The sequence below is a fragment of the Phacochoerus africanus genome, chromosome 3 (genome assembly GCF_016906955.1).
Source record: "Phacochoerus africanus isolate WHEZ1 chromosome 3, ROS_Pafr_v1, whole genome shotgun sequence".
Lineage (NCBI taxonomy): Eukaryota > Metazoa > Chordata > Mammalia > Artiodactyla > Suidae > Phacochoerus > Phacochoerus africanus.
Window position 1 is genome coordinate 154,431,946 of NC_062546.1, and position 23,578 is coordinate 154,455,523.

Genomic DNA, 23,578 nt, shown 5'->3' on the forward strand with positions numbered 1-23,578 from the left:
TAATTTTATAAAACCCAGTAGATCAAAGTAATTATAGAGCAATAAAAGGTGAGCTTAAGCCTCAGATGGACGCAAGGAAAAGATAAGGCTAGACTTTTTAGAACAGCCACCTTTCGTCCTACGAAACATTTTCTGGTTTTGTTTTCTATTGTCTAGTTCTTATTAAACTGGATGAGTTGCAAACAGAGCTGTGTTAATATAATGTGTATGCAGTATATTCATGAGTACATCTTTCTTTTCATAAAGAAAAGGCATCTATTAAAAGAATACTGATGTTGCCCTAAGCTTTAAAAGTTTTCTACTTATGTGTGTCAGTTATCCTTATAGCATATTGAGAAACTGGAATTTTAATCACTTATACTTATTTATATATAAGTTTCTCCCCTTTAGAATACACTGCAAAAATATGAAGTGAGGAAGGAAAAAATCAGTTGTTAAATCTTACCGCCAACACTAAATATAATTTTCATATTCTAAATGTAAGAATTACTTTTTAAAAAAGTCCTTTAAAATTAGGAGTGATTCCAAGTGCAAGTAAGGTCACAATATGGATATCACAAACAACAGTTTTGAGAAATGGTGGGAAAAATTTTTATTGCGTTTCTTATACATAGAAAAGTCATTATTTTTAGTGAAATTTACAAAAACGTTTCAATCCTACTCTTAGAGACTAGAACTAATTACAGCAAGAAATAGCGGTTTCAATTTTATACAATGGCCAGTTATGAAGGAGAAAAAAGTGAGAAGGAGAAAGGAAGAAAATGGAGTTGGGGAGAAGAGCTGAAAAGCAGCAGAAGAGATACAAAGGAAAGAGAAGCATAGATGGAAAAATAGGCAGAAATTCGGAGACACACAGACACTGAGACAGATCTTCCAGGGATAAATAAAATCCAGCATACATAGTTTGAACTATTTAACCTTTCTAGAATCAAATTTATGGAGAGTTAGATTTCAAATTAAGGGTGAAAAAACATTTTTCAGCTTTTATTTTCTTTTTGTTAGTTGTACTACCTTTAGGGAGCAGACACTCTTTACAATGAAGAAAATCAGAGTATTGCTCATTTTAAATTATTTTCTGGATCATGAATATTCCTAGGTATTTTTAAATAACCTTAAATAGTTTCTAGTTTTTGTTAGTGGGAATGTATGGAGAACCTGGGCATCGATGTTGATGTGATCATCAGGTACATATTTCAGGGATCAGATGACAGGAAGCAGAGGTCAGGGCTGGTCTATGAAGGCAGGGCTCCCTACCCTGGCTCAGTGTTGAGCTCTGGGATGAGAGCAGGGGTGGCTCCTATTTGACTTTACCTTTAGGTAAGTCATTTGTATGTTTTGGTGAATGTGACTATTTTGCTTTTGCTTTTAATGAAGCTGTGAGGAAACAAAAGCATATTAATATAAATGTAAATATAACTCTTAGGAAGAAAAAAAGTTAAAACAGGCTATAAGTAGCAGTCTAGTAATACATTAGGACTTTTAAAAATTAATCATTCACTATTTCTCCCTTTTGAATTGTATGAATTCCTAATTTCCTTTCTTCTTTCTTGAAAGATCCAGAAGTTTTACCCAGTGTAACCAATTACCCCTTCCATTCTCTCTGTAACTTATAATGTGTGTATTTAAAAATCTGTACATTTATGTATAAAAGTATTATAAACATACATAAGTAAACTTCTGCTATACACATACACATAGTTTTTTTTTTTTTCTTTCCTGAAAGAGCAAACTTGTTGCCAGCCTAGTCTCCCCTGAGGTGACCTGGCTCTTCCTTTGGAAGAACAGGCAGGGCATCAAGGAGGGGTCAGTGAAGAAATGATGCACGATTTTAAGTAGGAAGTGATTTAATACAGAGAATTAGATGTTAACAAAAAGCAGACCTGAGCTTCCAGTAATGACTCCCTAGGAGGATTTCTACCTTTAAGTCATCCACTTGTATTGGGGTTTCAAGACATACCCTGCAGCTGTCATCCAGGGATAAGACACCAGAACTGATAGTAGACGTTGCAGCTACAATGGTTTCTAATGCCCTAGGATGGAGAAAGGATACTGGAGAACTGGACAGTTCTAAATTTGCTCCCTAGAAGAAAGAGCTGAAGGGGAAGGCAGAGAACTCTTATATCACTTCTGGCTTCCATATCTCACACATTCTAACTTATACCAAGAACATAGCTTCAAGAGAATTCAGGAAGTGCAGTTTCCACAGCTGCAGCCAGAAGGGCGGAATGGTAATGGGGAATACCAATTCACATTTTCTATGACATAGAGATGCCATTAAATAGCCTGGTGAAGGAGGACTGGTCAGATAGCACTTTTATCCTCCACCTTCTAATGCATGTGCAGAAGTTAGACTGGAGTTGGTGATCCCTTAATTTTGGATCCCTTGAAATCAGAAGCATCATTTTAAAAAATGAAAGAATATGTTATTCTGCATAAACCCTGAATTTAAACTCTTCAAAAATTTTCACATAATATTGGTTTTTTAATCAAAATACTGATAAAGGAAAAAAATGATTGGAGAAGTAGATAATAACTAAATCTACTTCTGTGAGTCTGAGTCATTCTTTCTTAGTAAAGTTGTGAATTTTGGAGGAGATGAGTTTTCTGATGGTGAAACTTGAATAGAACTCACATGCTACCTTATAACTTCTCTCCTTTCACTGCTACCCTAAAGTATCATTTGGAATGACTACCACATATGAATACCTTCCAAACTATTAATGAAGATGAGATAGTTTTTCAATACTCTAGCAAAACAACTTTGGAGTTTATCTGAAAAATCGCTTGTTTGATCAGTGAAGCATCCTAATTATTGCTGGTGTAAAAAACACTGCCTATAAGGATTGTTATTTTCACACAAGGGAGCCCAAATGAGCTCGTGATAAAGAACAATAATGTTGAGAGAAGAAAACATTGTGGGCAGCATGGAATAAAGACAGGGCTTTGTTCTTAAGTTCCAGGAGGACCACTAATTAGAACCGCTTGTAAGAGAAATTTTTACTTATTTTTAATGAGTGATGTTGTGTTTCTGGTGACATTTTCAAAGTGTTTTAAGGTATTTAAAAAAACTACAAGTTACATTAAAATTAGGTTTTTAATAGCATTTTTTTGTGTATTTTAATCCCCAATTTTGTTTTGCTTCTCAGATAAAATCTGAGTGTTAATCATCTAAATCAGTAGACTGCTTTATGAATTACAGCATTAAAAAGAGAAAATCCTGATATAAAAATGAATCTTTAAGTCATATTTTCAAACTTCAACCAAATGAATTCTTTAGTTAATATTAAAAGAGCTTAGTCCATGACATCATCTTCAATTATGTTCTCAATAATATACCTTAGATACCGCTTGACCATTTCTCTGTACCCATCTAGTATAATGGAGATAAATGGACAATTGCTCTTGAACAGTCAATGATGCTTTTATTGAAGCACTTGCCCTGTTAGTCTAGTTCCAATGTCCCATTATAGGGTAGAATGAATGTTCTCGCATAGCAGTTATCCAAGTTGTGATTTTGTTTCCTTATAATCATTTGCAATTGTGTTTGAAATAAGCCATAATGCAATTTTCTCAATTGAATATGAGCTATTTTTAGAAGTGTAAAAGCTCTGATTACAATTTTTATTTTATCCCTTAGCATAAGATGGGCATCTATGTTTAATCATATTCACAGATTATCTCAATGGGTTGAAATGTGTTACATTATCTTTAAATAAATGAATGTCAATATGTTCCAAGGTAACAGAAGTAATTGCATATTGATAACAGTCATTATTGTAAGTCATGGTCTCTAGGAGAAAATGCACTTGTAGTTTTTAATAAGGTGCAATATTATAGTCTATTTTAAGATGATAGTTTTTTGTTTCATATAGACTGTAGTATCACTCTAATATAGCTGGAAGACCCTACAAATGGATAAAAATGCAAAATATACACCTAAAAGTAACAAGATTTCATAGTCTTTTGAAACTGGATGGATGTTATGAGTACCTTAGCAGAGCAAATATGAAATTGCCATTATCTGTGACAGACTCTAAGAACTTGCATCTACTCTCCAGCTAAAAAAGATAACAGGAGCTGAGCCATTGTCCTGCATTTTTATAGCATGAGATTTTCAGATTTTTTTATGGAGGCTTATTGTAGTGTGTGAATTCAATCTGGAAAATGCTCCAGGAAAACACACTATCTGTCCCCTTTCCAAATATGATAAAAATTTCATGGAATGGATGGGGGGAATATCAGAGCACTCATTTTCTGTAATCTGAGTTTTTACCAAATGAGTGGCTTGTCATTTGGATCACCATGTTGCATGACTCTGGGGGGTGCCACTCAAATTATATTGAATATAGTTAAGGCCCCCATCACCTTGTGCTATGCAAACCTGTGTGGCCATCCACAGTAGCCATGGATGTCATCATATTATCTTGAAGATATTCTCTAGGTTGAGCAAGGAACAGGAAAACACTCTTAGCTGATTTGATATAGAAAGTGTCCCAGCATTAGTTATTTATTGAAGGAATGAGTACTTTTTTTTGGGGGGGGGAAGCATCTTTTCATAATTAAGTATTTAATTATAATCGAGAGTACTAATCTTAAATATGAGAACTGAATTTTAATCTCATGTTACTACTAGCTGAATGATACTAGATGGGTTATTACATATCTTGGCCTTACTAGTTGCCTCTCTAAAATGTGGAATTTGACTCCATAAGGGGTTTGCAAACCTATTCTTACCAGTGACACTCCTAAGAAGGACTCAATTGGGATAAAATTACATTGCATGATTGACTTTCCTTTGGGTAAGTTCTAGATCCTTGTTAAGTACAAAAAGTGTCAACTGTCGAATTGCCAAAAAGTATTTTTTTCTTCATATTCAGACTACATGCAAAGTATTATCTCATACTTATTTTGTATTTACTTTGAGAATATATATTTATATGCCATATTCTAAGAATTTTGAAGGACTCCTAAAGTTGCTATTTCAGACTATGGAGTCAGATCTATTTTAAATTAAATTTTGGCCACATGCCAGCTGTTAATTCTTAGGCAAGTTAAAATTTTCTTCATTTGTACATAGTGATAACATAATCCATCTCCAAGTGTATATGGAAGATTGAATAAGATAATACATGCAAAATGTTTAGCAGAATTTTTGACCCCAAGTAAGTGCTCACACTAAAGCTCTCATTATATAGAGAAATTGTTTGGAGAATATTTTTCTGACTCAATTAGAGAAAGGATGGTGAAAGAAAGGAACTTTTATATTTTTAGGACAATGTCTCCAGCTTAAGAAGCCCTGCAACTTCCTTTCTCCAGGTGGAGCTTTCCAGGAATGGAGCTTCCTTTGGGATGGGGTCAGTTTTACCAGAGCACCAATTCAGGAAGAAAAAGGATACATATTAACTTGGAAGAAAGATGCTCCAAGGAATAAAGTGGGGGGAGATGAAAACATTTAATTTTGACCCAAGTCTATTTATAATTGCATTCTCCTTCCATTAAGTAACTAATTCTTGAGTACTTGCTGTTTGCTAGTAGTGCTTCTCATGGATTATTTTGTCTAATCTTGACAAAAACCCTATGAGGTAGGTGGTATTATCCTTGTTTTACATATGAGGAAAGTCAACATACAGAAAGATTAAGTTGCCTAAGGTTATACATCTATATCATTGAGGAAGGGTTAAAACTTAGACAACAGAGCTCATACTACTTAATAACATACTCTACTGCCTTTCATACTTGAGATCTTCCACTTCAGAAGAAGAATAAGATGTGAGGGAGAGGATAGAGAAAGAGTGAGGTTCCCACTGAGCTTTGTTATGTGGGGAAAATATTAGCATATCACCTATGTTCCAAGAAATGAATATATCTAGAATGGTGTGGTAAATTTGAGTTGTTTTAAGTAGTACTATTAACTATCTATTATAGCCTTATGATGGGTAGTGTATACTTCATTGTTTCTTGACTTTGGACTTGATGATGTGATATGATTTGGCCAATGGGATGTTAGTGGATGGAATATGAGAAAAAGGTTGGCTCTTTCACTCCTGTATTTTATCACCAGAGGAATTTGCCTTATTAGCTATTGGCAGAGCACACCTGAACACACTGTGCAACCTAGTGCCAATCCCAGTGAATCCTAGCCTTTGGGAGCCAAACCCCAGCTGCTGCATGTTTATGAGAATAAACATTGTATGCCAATGAAGTTTGGTTGCTTAGGCATTAGGCAGGATAATTAATAGAGTACAATTTGTAGCTATTACTGTGATCTCATTAAATAACAATATCCCTCTTCAAAATTTAACATGAAAATGCAATAACCTTTTTGCCCCAAGTTTTATCACTAAAGCATTCATTCAGTTTAAAAATAGTTTGTATTTAGAAGTGAGCAGTTAGGAAGTAATTTGGGAATGAATAGGGAATGAGTAGGAAATTGGGATGATGAGAAAGAAATGGTCAATCTGAGGCTTGAGTAGGCAAAACAAATATACAGACAACATTAAAACCACAAATGATAAAGAAACAAACATTACTGAAAGGATACTTAACAGGCTCAAATTGAGTGGTCCAGAAATAAGTTGGAGGTAATAGTTGAAAAATTTTATTTTCAGTTATATTGACTGATTTTCTAGCTTTTGCTGTACAGAAGTTTACCACCTAGGAAATCTGAGCTTGTACATCCTTTGACTTTTTGTAACCAAGTGTTTGTAAAACTTAAAAATCTGCCTTGAAATTAGAGAATTCAGTGGAGGATTCTCATTACCACAGTTTATAATTACATTCATTCCCACAACAGTTATGTATGTACCTGAAGAAAAAAATATCACTTAAAGTTCAGGTTGATTAACGTCTTAGCCTTCTTAGGGGTAGGTGTGTGTGTAGTACCGGTGATAGGGGTGTTGATGGCATCTTTTATGATTATATGTGTGTGTGTATGTGTGTGTGTGGTCTGGTGTGGTGTGGTATCCTTATATGCTTAGAGACTGGCGGGAAGAGAGGAGAAAAAATAAAACTGAAAATTCTTTGTGTATAGCCAGACATTGTGGACAAGGGCTAAGCTGCCCTATATGAAAATGTAATTGAATTTGATAGGTCAAACTATCTTTAGTAAGAAAGAAAATTAAATTAAATAGATGTCAGGGTAACCACAAACTTTAAGGTGTAATGAAAGTTTGTATGTGTTTCCAAAATGTTAAACTCTTTTGCCCCAAACCTTCAGTAAAGTCTGCAACTCATAGAAATGCCACTCTAATTTTTTTGAAAGGGTGAGTGGGTGGTAGGGGAGAAATGATAAAGAAAATGAACTAAGATATGTAATGTCTGAGTCAATAAAGCATAGAAAGAAGAGGTTATCTGTGGGTGGTGGTATGAGAGAGATTTAGAGTCCAGTGGAAACACTACCTGCCTATGTGGTATTAATTCTTAACTGTAGCTGGAATCACCTGGGGAGCTTCAAAAAAAAAAAAAAGAAAAAAAAAAGAAAAAAATTTGTTGCTTTTGTCCCACCCCCAGATATTCTGAGGTACTAGTGTGGGCTCTGGGAATGTTTAAAAGCTCCCCAAGTGATTCTAGTTCAAAACTAAATTTGACTATCTCTACTTATATCTGTAGCAAAGTTCTTCACCTGGCTACACATTAGAATCACCTGGTAAGTAACAAAAACCAATGCTGGTACCCTAGTCTCAGAAATTTTGATTTAATTACCTTGGGATGGAGATGAGTTATCACATTTTCCAAGCTTCCCATGTGGTTATTATGTATAACCAGGGTGTAATTATACAGGGTCCTGGAAACATTGGAATGGCTCTGTATATGGAAAGGATGCCCCAATCAGTATGAATGTGGGATGATAGAAGGATGGAGAGATGGAGACATAGGCCCCCTTCCAGGAACAGAACCTTTATTCCACTCTGGTTATCGGGTTAGAATCCACATATCCAAAAATTTATGGATGAGTATGAAGTGGCAAGGAAGCAACAAGCAACACAATACTGGTGCATCATCTGGATTCATGAGTGCTATGAGCCCAGGATTACATTCAGAATTGCAATTGATTGTAGGAAAATGAGTCTTTAGAAATAATTCCCATAATTCTGGGATATTGTGTTGCCAGATTTGGCAAATAAAAATATAAGATACTAAGTTTAAATTAGAATTTCAGGTAAATTACTTTTTAGCATGTGTGTCCTATGCAACTGGGGTATACTCCTTTTAAATATTTCTATGAAATTCAAATTTAACTCTGTGCGATGTATTTTATGAAGAAACCCCAAGGATAGAGAGCTTGAGTTTGATATTTAAACCTTAAGGGATAATGAGATCTTGGTGCTGACTGATAATGGGTTTAGAAAGCACCCGCTGGATGCAGGAAATCATGGTAACTCCTGTAGAAGAATCTTATTACCTAAGATTTTTCCCTTGGCTTTCAGTAGTTTAAGATATACTAGTTCAATAATAAGTGAGAGTATTTTTATAAGCAGCAAACTTTCCCAAGAGCTCTAACCTACTATTTAACTCAAAATTCCATTTGTAAATTGCATGGTTCTGTGTCACACTGGCAACACAAGAGAGTACCAAAAAATACAAAAACATGTTGAAGATGATTTTGGTAATTTTTTTTTTATTTTCCCACTGTACAGCAAGGGATTTTGGTAATTTTTAAACAGTTTTTCAAATCCACTTCTTTCCCCCCCACCTGAAAACATATTGTAGAAAAAGTGTTTGGTCTTGCTTAAAAAGTAAAACAGAATAACGGTCCTCATTCTCAGCTTAATTCAGTAACAGTCAAGTTATGCTTATTGCTTTTCATTCTTTTATGGGAACTTTCATCTCAACCATATAGATATTCATAGCTTGAATAAAGGCATGCAGTTAGTGATATAGCAGATAGTCACTGACTAGAGAGTAACACGTTAAAGATTTAGTTTTGGATGTGTTTAAAAAAACACACCCAAAACTTCAAAAACATTGAAAAAGATAGTTCTTCTGAACTCTAACAGGAATATAATTGTAAAATATTTTATATACTTTGATTCAAATTTTATAATCCATATATTATAATAAATGATTCTCTTTAGGAAGTAAAATGAATTATAAAGATTAATATATCAATACTTATTGATACTGACTAAATGACAATAAGACATTATTGATTAATCCATAGGAGGTAATTTAGCATTTGATATTTACACACCGGTACACATTTTAATTAAGACTGTTGAAAAATGAATGAAAGAGAAAGAAACCCTGGAATGTATATAGAGTATTTAAAAACCTGAGTTGGAAATTGAAGGTCTTGGGAATGCAGGTGGTGGCTTAATTTCTTCTAATTGAAGGTCATGACTTTGGAAGATAGAGAAGGAACTGAGAAGTGAACAGCTGGCTCTGTAGATGGTGCTGAACAGAATTTAGTTTTCTGGACCACAATGTATGATACTAAACTAATGCTCCTGGCAAAAGAAAGAGTACATCTAATGAAGAGTGGAAAGAACATGCTTGGCAGAAGATTTGCTGACCGGAACAAGAAGGCATTGATATATGAATAGGGTAGAAAAAAGGACCAAAACAAGCTGTTAAATTATACCCTATGGAGGAAAACAAACTGACTTAGGAAGAGTAAAAGTAATGGAAGATGACTAGTAAATCAAAAGGACAGGAAAGAAAATACAGGAGAAATATTTGTGGCTTTACGCATTTATATCCATATTCAGATAGTATAGGTAATGATAATATTTTAAATAAAAGGGAAAGTAGTATTTGAAGGCTTTCAATATGACTTTATGGGAATGAGATCTTTGGCTGAGGAAAGTTATTTGATCCTGAAATGCCAGTTCTTACTGATTCTAACAAAGAAAGCTTAGAATGTAAGGTAGGACCTATAAAATTGGCCAGTAAATTCCCTGGTAAGAGAAACTCTGGAAAGCATAGGAAGTGATTCTATAAAACAATTAAAAGTACTGTAGGAAGGGAAAAATGGCATTTTTCTAAGACATACACTTTTGGTTTCTCCCCCTTCACTTCCACTTGGGCAACGAGATGTCTACAACAAATTTCAAAAAACCCAAGGAAGGTAGAATACAGCTCAAAATTTGAGGGGATGAAGAACCCCAGATCCCAGTGTTAGAGAGTATAGCAGAGAAGATGATGATTACTGACCTGACATAGTATCCACTGGGAATGTGGTTGAAATGGACAGATTTGGAATTAGGCAATTTCAGGTTTTACCTGTCTCTTCTCACCTGCTATGGGCTTGACAGATGTCAAAAATCTAGCATGGAAAATTTATAACTTATTTTTTCCCCATAGCTAAACTTAATTACTATTCTGAGTTTCTTGCCTTCTCAATGTCAGAAAAATTAGTCTGCTCTCATCTGGTTGGACACAGTTATATCACATTAATGACTCCTTAGTGTTTTGGGGTGGAAACTACATCAAAGTCAGTGATCAGTTATTTCAGGTTTCAAATTCACTCCATGATTTAGGAAACTCTGTTCACCTCCCTCTGTGGCCTTGGAGTTGTTCTGCAGGTGCTTGGAATTATCTACTGCTGCAATGTCAATGGAACATTAAGAGGCAGCCACTTTGCTGATTTCCTTCTTCTTTCTGATGTGCATAATCAACCAGTCATAGTTTTTATTTTTTGGTACATTTGCATGAATGGCCAATACCAGTTTACTCCCAATCTATAATGACCCTCCTGCCTGCTAGATTTGTGTTTATGTTCTTATATGCTTAAAGGCATGGGCCTGCTTATGCTAGTCCCCTGTGTTTTTCTTAGCGCTATAGAGCATAACCATCACAACTTCTATTTCTTGGAGTTTCTGATGTGGTGCAGTGGGTTAAGAACCCAAATGCAGCTGCTAGGGTTGCTATGGAGGGGAGGGTTCAATCTTAGTCTCAGCACAGTGTGTTAAAGGATCCAGTGTTGCTGCAGTTGTGGGTCGTGACTGGGATTCAGTCCTTGGCCCAGGAACTTCCATGTGCTGCAGGTGTGGTAATTAATAATAATAATAAAACTTTACTATTTCTTTTACATTTACTTTATCTTTTTTCCCTCCATCCATGCCATTGTGTGGTAGAAAAAAAGACAGATTTTTTTTTTTTTCCTGGAAGAGCTCAAGACGCAGAGCTTTCTACTCTTGGGTGTCCAAAAATATGAGTCCTCACCTCTATCCTGTCTTATCGCTCTCTCAATCCAGGCCTAAATAAGGGAGCATTGTATACCACTTTTACTCCAATGTGTGTTCTCTTCTTGTTTTCCATTTTCTTCCTTTTTCAGTAGCTTTCTTCATCTTTTTGGGGCTGGAAAGTAAAACACTTGCTTAGTTAGCATTTTCCCCCCAAATCTTTCTTAAAATTAGGCTCCTTCTTTAACAAAAAAAATATTTCACTCCTTTCACCTCAATAACCTTGCTTCATTGAAGCAATGCTAGACAGGAATGCTTCAAGTGTTTAAGATATATACTTTTAAGAAAGAAACAAAAAATTTCATATATCATGCTATACCAGGTATGTTTTAATTCCAAGTAGACTTATATTCTGATAAATTTATATTAAAGTCATAAATTTATATTAAAGTCATATAAAAGTCTTTATTAGCATGCTTGCTTATAATTTAAATATTCCAGAAGGACATATTTATTGGAAAAACAACAATCTATTGACTTCTCTACAAGTCTACCCACAGTGCAGTTGCCTGTCAAACAGTAAACTGTACCTTTTTTCATGAAGTTTTTCTAATGATTAAATGTTGATGAAATATCTACCTTAGTACCTAAAAAGTACGAAGTCTTCAAGATTTCTTAGTAGCTATTTTATACTGTCACTGAAATCTTGGGATCTTGGATAGAAATACATTCTAGAAGAACAGAGAAACAAATGAATAATTTTGGGAGTATTAAGTGATTGCTGGGAAAAATTGCCTTTTGCTCATATCCATTGGCCATCAAGAGTTTTTGACACAGTGTTCAAATGAATGCAAAAATATTTCTTAATCTGTTTTATATTTCTTTGCATGTTGAATTACCTTCCAGATCTAAAAAAAAAAAAATGGTTAAGTTTAAGTGAGGTCATCGAAGAAGAATATTTTTTAGGAAAGAAGTATAAAAATGTTTACTTAAGTGATTGTTGGCATTTGTGCTTTTTATTGTCATACAGTGATCTGTGATGTACTTAAGGAATAGTTATGGTTTATGGAAGGATAAATCTGGTGGAGAGGCTTCTTTAATGTGCATATGGATTACTGTTTTGCTTACATGCAAAATAAATGACACTAAGATGCTCTCTAAGCAACTACATTTCTCATTCTAATTTTGTGACTTCTCTGGGTCTCAGTGACCTGTGGTGTTACTGAATAGTGGTGTTTCTGTGTGGAAGTGAAGATGGGCGCTGGCAACAAGTCCTTTAGTAGAGCAGGTCTTCATAGCTAATTATTTCCCTACTCTGGGAATCCCAGCCATATTGAGATGGGTAGGGAACAACTTTAGATACAATTATAAATGTTACCTTTTGTTGATCAGGAGACTTTCTTTTCAGGGCCTAAGAAGAAATGAGAGGAATCACAGATTTTTTTCAAACCATCATGGAGCTTTTGAAGACAAGGTATAACAGTTAGGGTTCTGGATATAAGTAACAGGAAGTGGCCATGGCTAAAATGTGAGCTTGGTTAAAGGATATTAGGGTTCATGGAAACTGTGATGGGATGAGAGAAGGTCTGAAATAGTCAGGAAACAAGGGCCTCATTCAGGACTATAACCCAGATATTGTCAAGGGAACTCTCTAACACTAGGCAATAATGGATGGTATGGCAGGCAGTAGGGTTACATACCATAGGCTTGGTGAATTGAAACACAAAAAGAAATCATAAGACAACTTAATTTTTTTCCTTTACTTTATAACACCTCTAGATTATGTGAAATTGCCTTATTTAAAAGTAGTTGAATTAAATGGGGTGACTTTTAAAAATTAAAGCAATATATACTATTGTAGCTAATACAGTATAAAAGTATGTACTAAAAAATACTTCACTTTTAACTTCACAGTGCAAAAATGTCTTCCATTAAAAATTTGAACTGTTATCTTTAATCCATTTAAGAGCATGTAGAACTATAATATATATGCTACTCTCTAACCTGATTCTTCATTCAGTAGACTATATAATTTTGTTCATTTTAGAATGTGTAGTTCTATCTGATCATTTTAGAGGCTTCACAGCACTGAATTGTTTAAAAACCACAATTTAGTCAACCAGTCTATAAGAGATATTCAGTTAGTTTGTTTCTAATAACAATTTTGTACTATGTTTCTGTGAATATTTTTCTTTCACAGAAAGAAATATATTTTTTTGTGCTTGTATTAGTTTCTCTGGGCTATTACTTGGGAGTAGACTATTGGGTCAAAGGGAGAAACATATTTAAAAACTTGAGTTATTACCCATTGACTTCATAGAAGCTTGGTTCACTTTACAATCACAGTAACAGTATATGAGAAGGCCGAATTCCCTATATTTTGGGTGTGTTTACTATTGTGTACAGATAATTTTCAGTGGAACAGTGTTTTTCAGAGATGGCTGACTAGATCTTTCAAACTGCTCCAATTTTTTTTTTCTCTCAAAATATCTGAAAGCAGAAGAATAAGATCTAAATAGCACTTTCTAAATTTTAGGTATTTTTCTACAGCTTTGTTAATTAAAGGAATTAAAATATGTCACTAAAATATAAGTGGGGGAAAAAAGGCCAACTTTTTAAAAGTACTGGAGACTGAATAATTTGATAATCATTGTTATTAAATCAGTTGTGTTTTCCTGAAGAATAACTCAGTGCCTGAAATTTTAGGACACTTGCATTTTTTAGTGCATTTGAGAGAACGCTAAAACAAAATGTTACTTTCTTCTATAAAAAGACAAAAAAAAAGTCTTAGGAAATTTAAGTGTTCTATACGTCTAATTATTTTCCTTTGAAAATAACATGTTGGGTTGAAACTTTCCTGTCTAATAAAAAAGTAAAATGTAAAAAAGTTAATGACCTAACTAATCTTTGTAAGAATTTTTACAAATTATGAAGGAATAGTTACATATCGTATATAAATAATTCAGCTATTTCTTTATAGTAAACATTTTTAATACCACTGGGTAAACTGGTTGCTCTTTTTTTTTTTTGGTATAAATGCAGTAATTCTGAAAAAATAACTTTCTTGACATTGTACTGCTGGAATATAATTTTCATTGATGTATTCAATTATACATCCCACACAGGGATGAGCATATTTGCTATTTGCATCTGGTATTTCATTTTCCTTTATGCTTTAGCAACATAAATGTGAATTTGATAAAAAGAAAAAAACAACCTGCTCAGGTGGATACCTCCTTGACTTTGAGTTTTGTTTTTGTTTTCATCTTAAGAATAAACATTAGAAAGGTGACAGGTCATTGGGATAAACATTTCAGTAAACTTGATTGATATTGTACAGTCTGGCACATCTTTTGGGTGCAATTTCTAAAAGGATAAAAAAGAAACATTGAAGAGAAGGTGTTTTCAGGGTCGCATATTTGCTACCACTGTGTTCAAAGCAGGAGAGGAAAGCATGTTCTGGATTTGCTTTAAATACAGGATTGTGTTGAACCATATTTATTTGTTTGACCTAAATTTTCATAAAGCCACACTTAAGTTTAATTGACTATTGTGATATAGGAGAAAGAACATGGCGTTGAGCTCCACAGGTGTTGGATTATAATTCTGGTTCCTTTGTTACCCACTAGCCTAATAATTTTGGTCACTTTACTACCTTGCTGAGCCTTGGTTTCCTAATTTCTAAAATGGAGTTAATAATACCAATTGCAAAGAACTGGTATATGTTTTAGAAGAAACATATGGAATCAACTAGAATCTGGAAGGTATTCAATAAATGTTAGTCTCCTCCTCTTCTTTCAATATCCACTCTTAAGTCTTACCTTACAAGCCAGTGAATCATAAAATTTTCTTGAGCCAAGTGGTATCTGTACATTAAAATAGAGACCCTTAGAAGAATTATTGCACCCTCTATGAGCCTCAGGGACAAATCTCAGTGAAGCCTCAGGAGTTTTTTGACTTTTTTTTTCCTCAGCTAGTTATGTTTTAGTGAAATAATCTTCATGTTCTTAGTGTAGATGTCATTGCGACATACAGGACCTCTTCACCTAAAGCCATGTATGACTTCTGTGTTCTCACTATACCAAAGTGTTAACTTAAAATGTATTTTTAAAACTCATGAGCATTAATAATTACAGTGTGATATTAAGGTAGTTTTAACAAGTTCTTTATTATTACAGAATCTTCATATGTTGTGAACCATTTTGTGAACCACTCAAGTCTTGATAAGCAACAATGCCCTATTCACTTGCTGTATATCTATTTAGTGTTACTTTAAGAAGTTGTTACTGCTTAAGTTAGGTTCCTTACACACAAACCAGTTCTTCAGAAGAGACTGTCATTTCTTTATTGCTCTCTTGTTGGATGTTGATAGCACCAGTCCACAGAGAATGTTAAAAAATATTCTTTATTGTCCTCAAGAACTTAACCCTACCTTTGCCATCCTTACTCTTAAAAGATCCTCGTGCTGTTATGGTGACTTGCAAACTGCCTCCATCCTTTCAATCCATCCCATGACTTACTTCAAATATCCTGTGTCCAGTTGGTGCTCAGTGGATGCTTACAACTTTGAAGAAAATTTCCCTAAAGCCCACCTTCAATTATTACCATAATTTAATCAAAAATCTGGCTTCCTGTTTGCTGCTAAAGCTCCTCAGCCATATATTCAAGACCTTCTGATGTAGCTTTTCTCACTTATATAGTGAAATGTAAAGCAGAATTTGATGCAGAAGAATTCTGAAAGTTTCTGTGGTATTCAAAGTTGTAAAACTGTATTTTATGACCTCAAAAAAATTAAATTGTTCCCATTTGAACCTACCCAATGCAAACTTTAATACTGGATAGAAGAAATAATTACCAAATATATGTTTTGAGACTTTGGGTCTATTGCATTCTATATTGATAGATTTCAGGTTTTATTTTTCTCCCTTAGGTACCTTAATATTCTAATCTTTTGTTATATAAACTGTATATTTTCTATATTTATTCCAATATTGAGGCCAAAGCCCCTTTCTAAGACAGAAAAGGGACTAAGATTTTTCTATCAGAAATGAATTTAAAGACTGTTGTAGAAGACAGAGTACCTTCCATGAGCTCTTATGTCCATTTCACTTTCCTTGTATTTCATTTTTCATTTTCCTGGTTAGTGTTTATTATTCTCCTTTTCTAGAATAGATTATAAATCCTTTAGGACCTTAAGTCATTTGCCTATGTACACACAGACAGTAAATGGCAGAAGCATAATTTGAACTCAAATCCTCTTGCTACCAAATATAAATTTTCTCTTCTATTCATGCTGCAAAAATTACTAAAGTATTGGCTCTCTTAAATACTATAAACCTAATAGATCATCTACTTAGGAATATGAATGGAAAACATTAGCACTGTAGTTCATGCCTTTCTGATTTTTTCCTCACTATAATTTGAAGGCTGGTGAGGGGCTCTTGAGGAATGTTTCACGCTGTACTCTGCCTTCTATTACTTTTGACCAGATGCATTATGGTCCCTGGTATTAGTCTAATTACCATCTTAAAGAACTCATACATACTTAGGTGTGTTCACTAGACAGTGTCATTGATGCAGATACCTTGGGGGTAATTATTTGCAATGCAAGAACCTTGTGGGTGATGATTCATAAGCCATGGCTTTTGAGAAGCAGGTCTGAACAGGTGACTTATAATGTCTATGCCATCCAGCTCTCAATTTCCCACACAATAATGCTGATGCTGTGCTGAAACTGTTTCTGGAACAAGTTATTTTTAAATGAGATCAGAGACTAAGCAGACGGATTGGCTCAACCCACTCTTATCTGCCTTCATAACAGCTTTTCTTTGCCTTTCATCTTAGAGTGGAGACATCTCTCAGGAGATTATTATACTTGAATTGTATTTCTTCTTGATCCTAATTCTTTCCAGAAGTTGCTTTCTTTTAATTTCTTTTCCATACACTCTGCCTCTCTTTGCATGCCTGCTGACTGCTTAATTCCCCAAATCAGTGTCAAATGTTGACTTTTTTTAATGTCCCAAGTTCAACTTGGACATTTGACTCCTCTAGTGGGTTGTCTTTTGAAGTTATCAAAACCTTAGTCATATATTACATATAATATAACATAGTGTTCATTACTTCTCTTATCCCATAGTGACTTTTGCTCAGGGCTTCTGTCCTTACTTTCAGTTCTTTCATGCTATTCCCTATAGCTGCAATTATCCTGAGGGAAGAAATGACTGTTGAAGGTTTGTTCAATATTCCTTGCATTAGTTTAAAAGTGCAGTTTAACTTGTGGCTGTGATTGATAGGTTGTAAATGGAATCATAGGCTAAATGATGAAAGGTCAGGACTTTGCACACATTTTGTGGATTACTTCAGGTCATTAAGTAATAACTTGGCTCTTGTTGAAATCCCACCCGCTTAGGTGTCTATATTTGTACAGGTTTGCGGATAGGGAGAAATGTCTGGTATATTCCACAGTTGGTCTTCTGGGAAAGCCTCCGAGAGAGGAACTGCTGAATTAAAATGAAACTAGACCACAGTAGAGCTGAAAACACTTCTTTATCAGGAGACAAGCCTAGTAACACATGGTTTATATAGAGTACTATATAATTATTTGGAGTATATATAAGTAAAGCTCCAGAAATTAAGAACCATCCAATTTTAAAAAAAGGGCAAAGGACAGGAAAGGGTAAATCAGAGTAAAGTACAAATAACAATTAACTGTTTGAAAAGATATTCAACCTCTCTCATAATGAAATAAATTTAACTGCAGTAATTACCCATTTCTTAACTATTAAACAGAAAAATACATAGTTCCAAAGTAGTTTTTTTGGACATGTGCTTGCAATTTCTGGAAGGAGTACAAAATGGTTTACCACCTATGGAGAATTTGATTGCATTTAGCAACATTATAAATGTTTTAGTTCTTATCTATGAAAATCTCCTAGGAATCTATACCATAGATGCACCTGAATATGTATGAAGTTTCATATATTTCAGATTATTCATTGCACTATTAGATACCTGAGTTCAACGAAAGAGAACTGATAGAGTAGATGATACATTCACACAGTGAAATATAATAAAGTTTTTTTTTTAAATGAGGATACTTCTTTATCACTGATAATATAAATTACTTCAAAATAAATAATAATGGGGAGAGGAGCAATGTGCAGAATAGCATATATTGTAGGTTGCAGTTTGAGTAAAATAAGAGGAAGTAAATGTTTGTTTGTAGAAGGATAAGCAACTTATGGAAACAGTTACCTGTAAGGGGTAAGAAGGAGGGTACAGTAAGGAAAACAAGACTTCTCTATGTATATTTTTTTAATTAAATTTTTTTTTTATTTTCCCATTGTACAGCAAGGGGATCAAGTTATCCTTACATGTATACATTACAATTACATTTTTTTCCCCACCCTTTGTTCTGTTGCGACATGAGTATCTAGACAAAGTTCTCAATGCTATTCAGCAGGATCTCCTTTTAAATCTATTCTAAGTTGTGTCTGATAAGCCCAAACTCCCGATCCCTCCCACTCCCTCCCCCTCCCATCAGGAAGCCACAAGTCTATTTTACAAGTCCATGATTTTCTTTTCTGAGGAGATGTTCATTTGTGCTGGATATTAGATTCCAGTTATAAGTGATATCATATGGTATTTGTCTTTGTCTTTCTGGCTCATTTCACTCAGGATGAGATTCTCTAGTTCCATCCATGTTGCTGCAAATGGCATTATTATGTCATTCTTTTTTATGGCTGAGTAGTATTCCATTGTGTATATAGACCACATCTTCCGAATCCAATCATCTGTCAATGGACATTTGGGTTGTTTCCATGTCCTGGCTATTGCGAATAGTGCTGCAATGAACACGTGGGTGCACGTGTCTCTTTTAAGGAGAGTTTTTTCCGGATAGATGCCCAAGAGTGGGATTGCGGGGTCATATGGAAGGTCGATGTATAGATTTCTAAGGTATCTCCAAACTGTTCTCCATAGTGGCTGTACCAGTTTACATTCCCACCAACAGTGCAGGAGGGTTCCCTTTTCTCCACAGCCCCTCCAGCACTTGTTATTTGTGGATTTATTAATGATGGCCATTCTGACTGGTGTGAGGTGATATCTCATGGTAGTTTTGATTTGCATTTCTCTTATAATCAGCGATGTTGAGCATTTTTTCATGTGTTTGCTGGCCATCTGTATATCTTCTTTGGAGAACAGTCTATTCAGGTCTTTTGCCCATTTTTCCATTGATTGATTGGCTTTTTTGCTGTTGGGTTGTATAAGTTGTTTATATATTCTAGAGATTAAGCCCTTGTCAGTTGCATCATTTAAAACTATTTTGTCCCATTCTGAAAGTTGTCTTTTTGTTTTCTTTTGGGTTTCCTTTGCTGTGCAAAAGCTTGTCAGTTTGATGAGGTCCCATGGGTTTATTTTTGCTCTAATTTCTATTGCTTTGGGAGACTTACCTGAGAAAATACTCATGATGTTGATGTCAGAGAGTGTTTTGCCTATGTTTTCTTCTAGGAGTTTGATGGTGTCCTGTCGTATATTTAAGTCTTTCAGCCATTTGGAGTTTATTTTTGTGCATGGTGTGAGGGTGTGTTCTAGTTTCATTGCTTTGCATGCAGCTGTCCAGGTTTCCCAGCAATGCTTGCTGAATAGACTTTCTTTTTCCCATTTTATGTTCTTGCCTCCTTTGTCGAAGATTTTTTCCACGTACTTATAACCTGAATCATGTAAGGCATTGCCTGTGTATGTGTATTTAAAAATGCACACACAACTCAATTTAACAAAAGCATCTTTTATTTCTGAAAACAAGTGGAAAAAATATTTAATTGGATAGTGAATTGATAATGTAGAATATAAAATTTTTGACCATGCTTAATGGGGGTGTGTGTGTGAATTCCAAGGACAGAAAAAAAACTGTAAATACATTTTAAACTTTATTCAGTAGTTTTAATCTTTTAAACTTTTTATATTGTGATAATTTGAGATCACATACAGTTGTAAGAAATAAGAAATATTCCTCCATCATCCAATTTCTTCTAATGCTAACATTTTATGTATCTATAGTCCAATATTGCAACCAGATAATTGATATTGACACAATCTATCAGCTTGGTTCAGATTTCACCAGTTTTATGTACACTCCTTTTTTTATATTTTATATGATTTTAACATATCCGTAGATTCATGTGGTCACAGTAAAGATACAGAACAATTCTATTACAAGGATCAGTTATACAAATCCTTTATAGTCACCTTCATCCACCTTCTTCCCTTACCTGGTAACCGTTAATGTCTTCTCTATCTCTGATTTTATCCTTTCAAGAATGTTATATATATGGAATTATAGAATGTATCTTTTGAAATTTGCCTTTATAAAAAAACTGACCATAATTTCATTTTTTCATCCAAGTTACTGCATATATTAATAGTTGATTCCTTTTTTTTTTTTAACTGAATAGCATTCCAAAGTACGGATGTACCATAGTCTTACTATACCTACTAAAGTTTATTTTATCTACATAGTTTATTCACCTACTAAAGGACAGTCTGGGTTATCTCCATTTTTTTTTTCTGGCTTTCATAAATGAAGATAATATGAACATTTATGAATAGATTTTTGCATGAACATACCTTGTTTCTCCGGGATGCATGGCCAGAGAACAATTTCTGGTTTATATACTAAGCATATATTGAGTTTTGTAAGAAGTATCCATATTCTTTTCTAGAATGGCTATTCCAGTTTACATTCCTAGTAAAAGTGTGTGAGCCAGTTTCCCTATATTTTTTTTTCAGCACTTGGTGTTAATCACTAACTTACCTTTTTATTTTAGCCATTCTAAGTATTTAGTGATATCTCATTATGGGTTTAATTTGCACTTGCATTTCTCTAATGACTGATGATATTGAAAGTCTTCTTATATATGTTTATTTGCCATCTGTTTTACCCTCCTAGTAAAATGTCTTGATGTCTTTTGCCTACCTTCTAATTGGATTTTTTTTCCCTGTTGAATTCTTTATAAATAGTACATACAAATTCTCTGTTGGGTATGTGGTTTACAAATATTTTCTGTTTGTATCTTATCTTTTCATCTTCTTTAAAGGATATTTTACAGAGAAAAATCTTAAATTTGAATGTATTCCAGCTTGAATGTATTCCAGCTTATCAGTTTTTTCCTTCTATGGAACCTATTTCTGGTGTTAAGTCTAATAATTCTTTTAAATTTTCTAATTGTTATTTCCCCAATACAATTTTTTTTCTACTGTACAGCATGGTGACCCAGTTACACATACATGTATACATTCTTTTTTCTCACATTATCATGCTCCATCATAAGTGACTAGACGTAGTTCTCAGTGCTACACAGCAGGATCTCATTGCTAATCCATTCCAAAAGCAATAGTTTGCATCTATTAACCCCAAGCTCCTAAACCACCCCACTCCCTCCCTCCCCCCCTTGGCATCCACAAGTCTATTCTCCAAGTCCATGATTTTCTTTTCTGTGGAAAGTTTCGTTTGTGCCGGATATTAGATTCCAGATATAGGTGATATCATATCATATGCTATTTGTCTTTCTGACTTGCTTCACTCAGCATGAGAGTCTCTAGTTCCATCCATGTTGCTGCAAATGGCATTATTTTGTTCTTTTTTATGACTGAGTAGTATTACATTGTGTCTATATTACATTTTACTAATCCAATCATCTGTCAATGGACATTTGGGTTGTTTCCACGTCTTGGCTATTGTCAATAGTGCTGCAATGAACATGAGGGTGCATATGTCTTTTTTAAGGAAAGTTTTGTGCAGATATATGCCCAAGAGAGGGATTGCTAGGTCATATGGTAGTTATATGTATAGTTTTCTAAGGTATATTCATACTGTTCTCCACAGTGGTTGTACCAGCTTTCATTCCCACCAACAGTGCAGGAGGGCACTTACAGAATGGGAGAAAATAGTTTCAAATGATGCAACTTACAAGGGCGTAATCTCTAAATTATACAAGCAAAATATACAGCTCAATTGCAAAAAAGCCAACAACCCAGTTGAAAAATGGGCAAAAGACCTGAATAAACGTTTCACCAAGGAAGAGATGCAGATGGCCAACAAGCACATGAAAAAATGCTCAACAGCCCTTATTATTAGAGACATGCAAATCAAAACTATCATGAGATACCACCTCACCCCAGTCAGAATGGCCATCATTAATAAGTCCACAAACAACAAATGCTGGAGGGGGTGTGGTGAAAAGTCTAACAATTCTTTACCTGGCTCTAGGGACTAAAGATTTTCTCTTAGATGTTTTATAGTTACTTAATCTAAATCTGTGGTCTACTTTTGAGTTAACTTTTATATCAAGTATGATGTTCAGGTACACTTTCTTTTTATTTTTTAACCTGTGGATGCCCAACAGCTTCTGCACTGTTATTGAAAAGGTTATATTACCTTCATTGAATTAATTCCATACCTTTGTAAAAAAAAAGAAAATCAGTTGCATAAATTTATGTGGATCTATTTCTGGTATCTCTATTCTGTTTCATTAATTGAAGTGTTCATTCCTCTGCCAATATCATGCTGTCTTGATTACTGTAGCCAGGGTTGTGTCCTCTAATACTTTTTTTCCTCAAGAAATTGGTGGGTTTGAGGTGTGGGTGGAGGAAAGTGAAAGTTTGTGTTGGGACATCTCATTATATGAGAAATCAAGGAGGCTTCAAAGATTAATGGAGACATGTCAAAGATCAAGTCATGCCAGTTCAAAGGAGCTCCCAGTAACTAAAACTGTAACAATATATTTGAGAAGTAATTACTATAACTTTTGGAGTTACACTGAGTTTGCAAAAATTTGTTTATTAGAGTGCATGATGACAGCAGGGAGAGAACACCATACAAACTTATTTGTCACTATTTGTAGTTGTTGTTAAACCAATTTTCTACTAAAAAAAAAGAAATAAAAGGGGAATATCTTAGTTCCTACTGTAACACAGTGGGTTAATGATCTGTCTTGTCTCTATGGTGGCACCGGTTCGATCCCTGGCCCAGGAACTTGCACCTGCTGGTGTGGCAGAAGGGAGGTGGGATGGGAGATCTAAGTGTATTTTTCCTTCCTTTGTTGAGGTATCTGAATTTTAGATTTAAAAAATAGCCTCACTCTTCAAAATAATAGTTTTCTAAAGTAATTTTAATTAAAATCATTGACTTAGATAAGGATTAGCAGTGGTGTTAAAAGCATTTGGCTGACAGGGAATGAACATTTGTATAGTATCTATGGCTGTAGAATAATACATCATTCATTCCCCAAGATGTTCCTACCATAATTCCTGAATTCTGTAAATATGTTAACTTAAATGTAAAAGATAATTTCAGATGTGATTAAAGAGACTTACAAGAGAAAAGCAGAGACAGAGATGTGGCAAAAGAAGCAGAGGTTAGTATAATACACGTTCATGAGCCAAGGCAGGCAGACTTC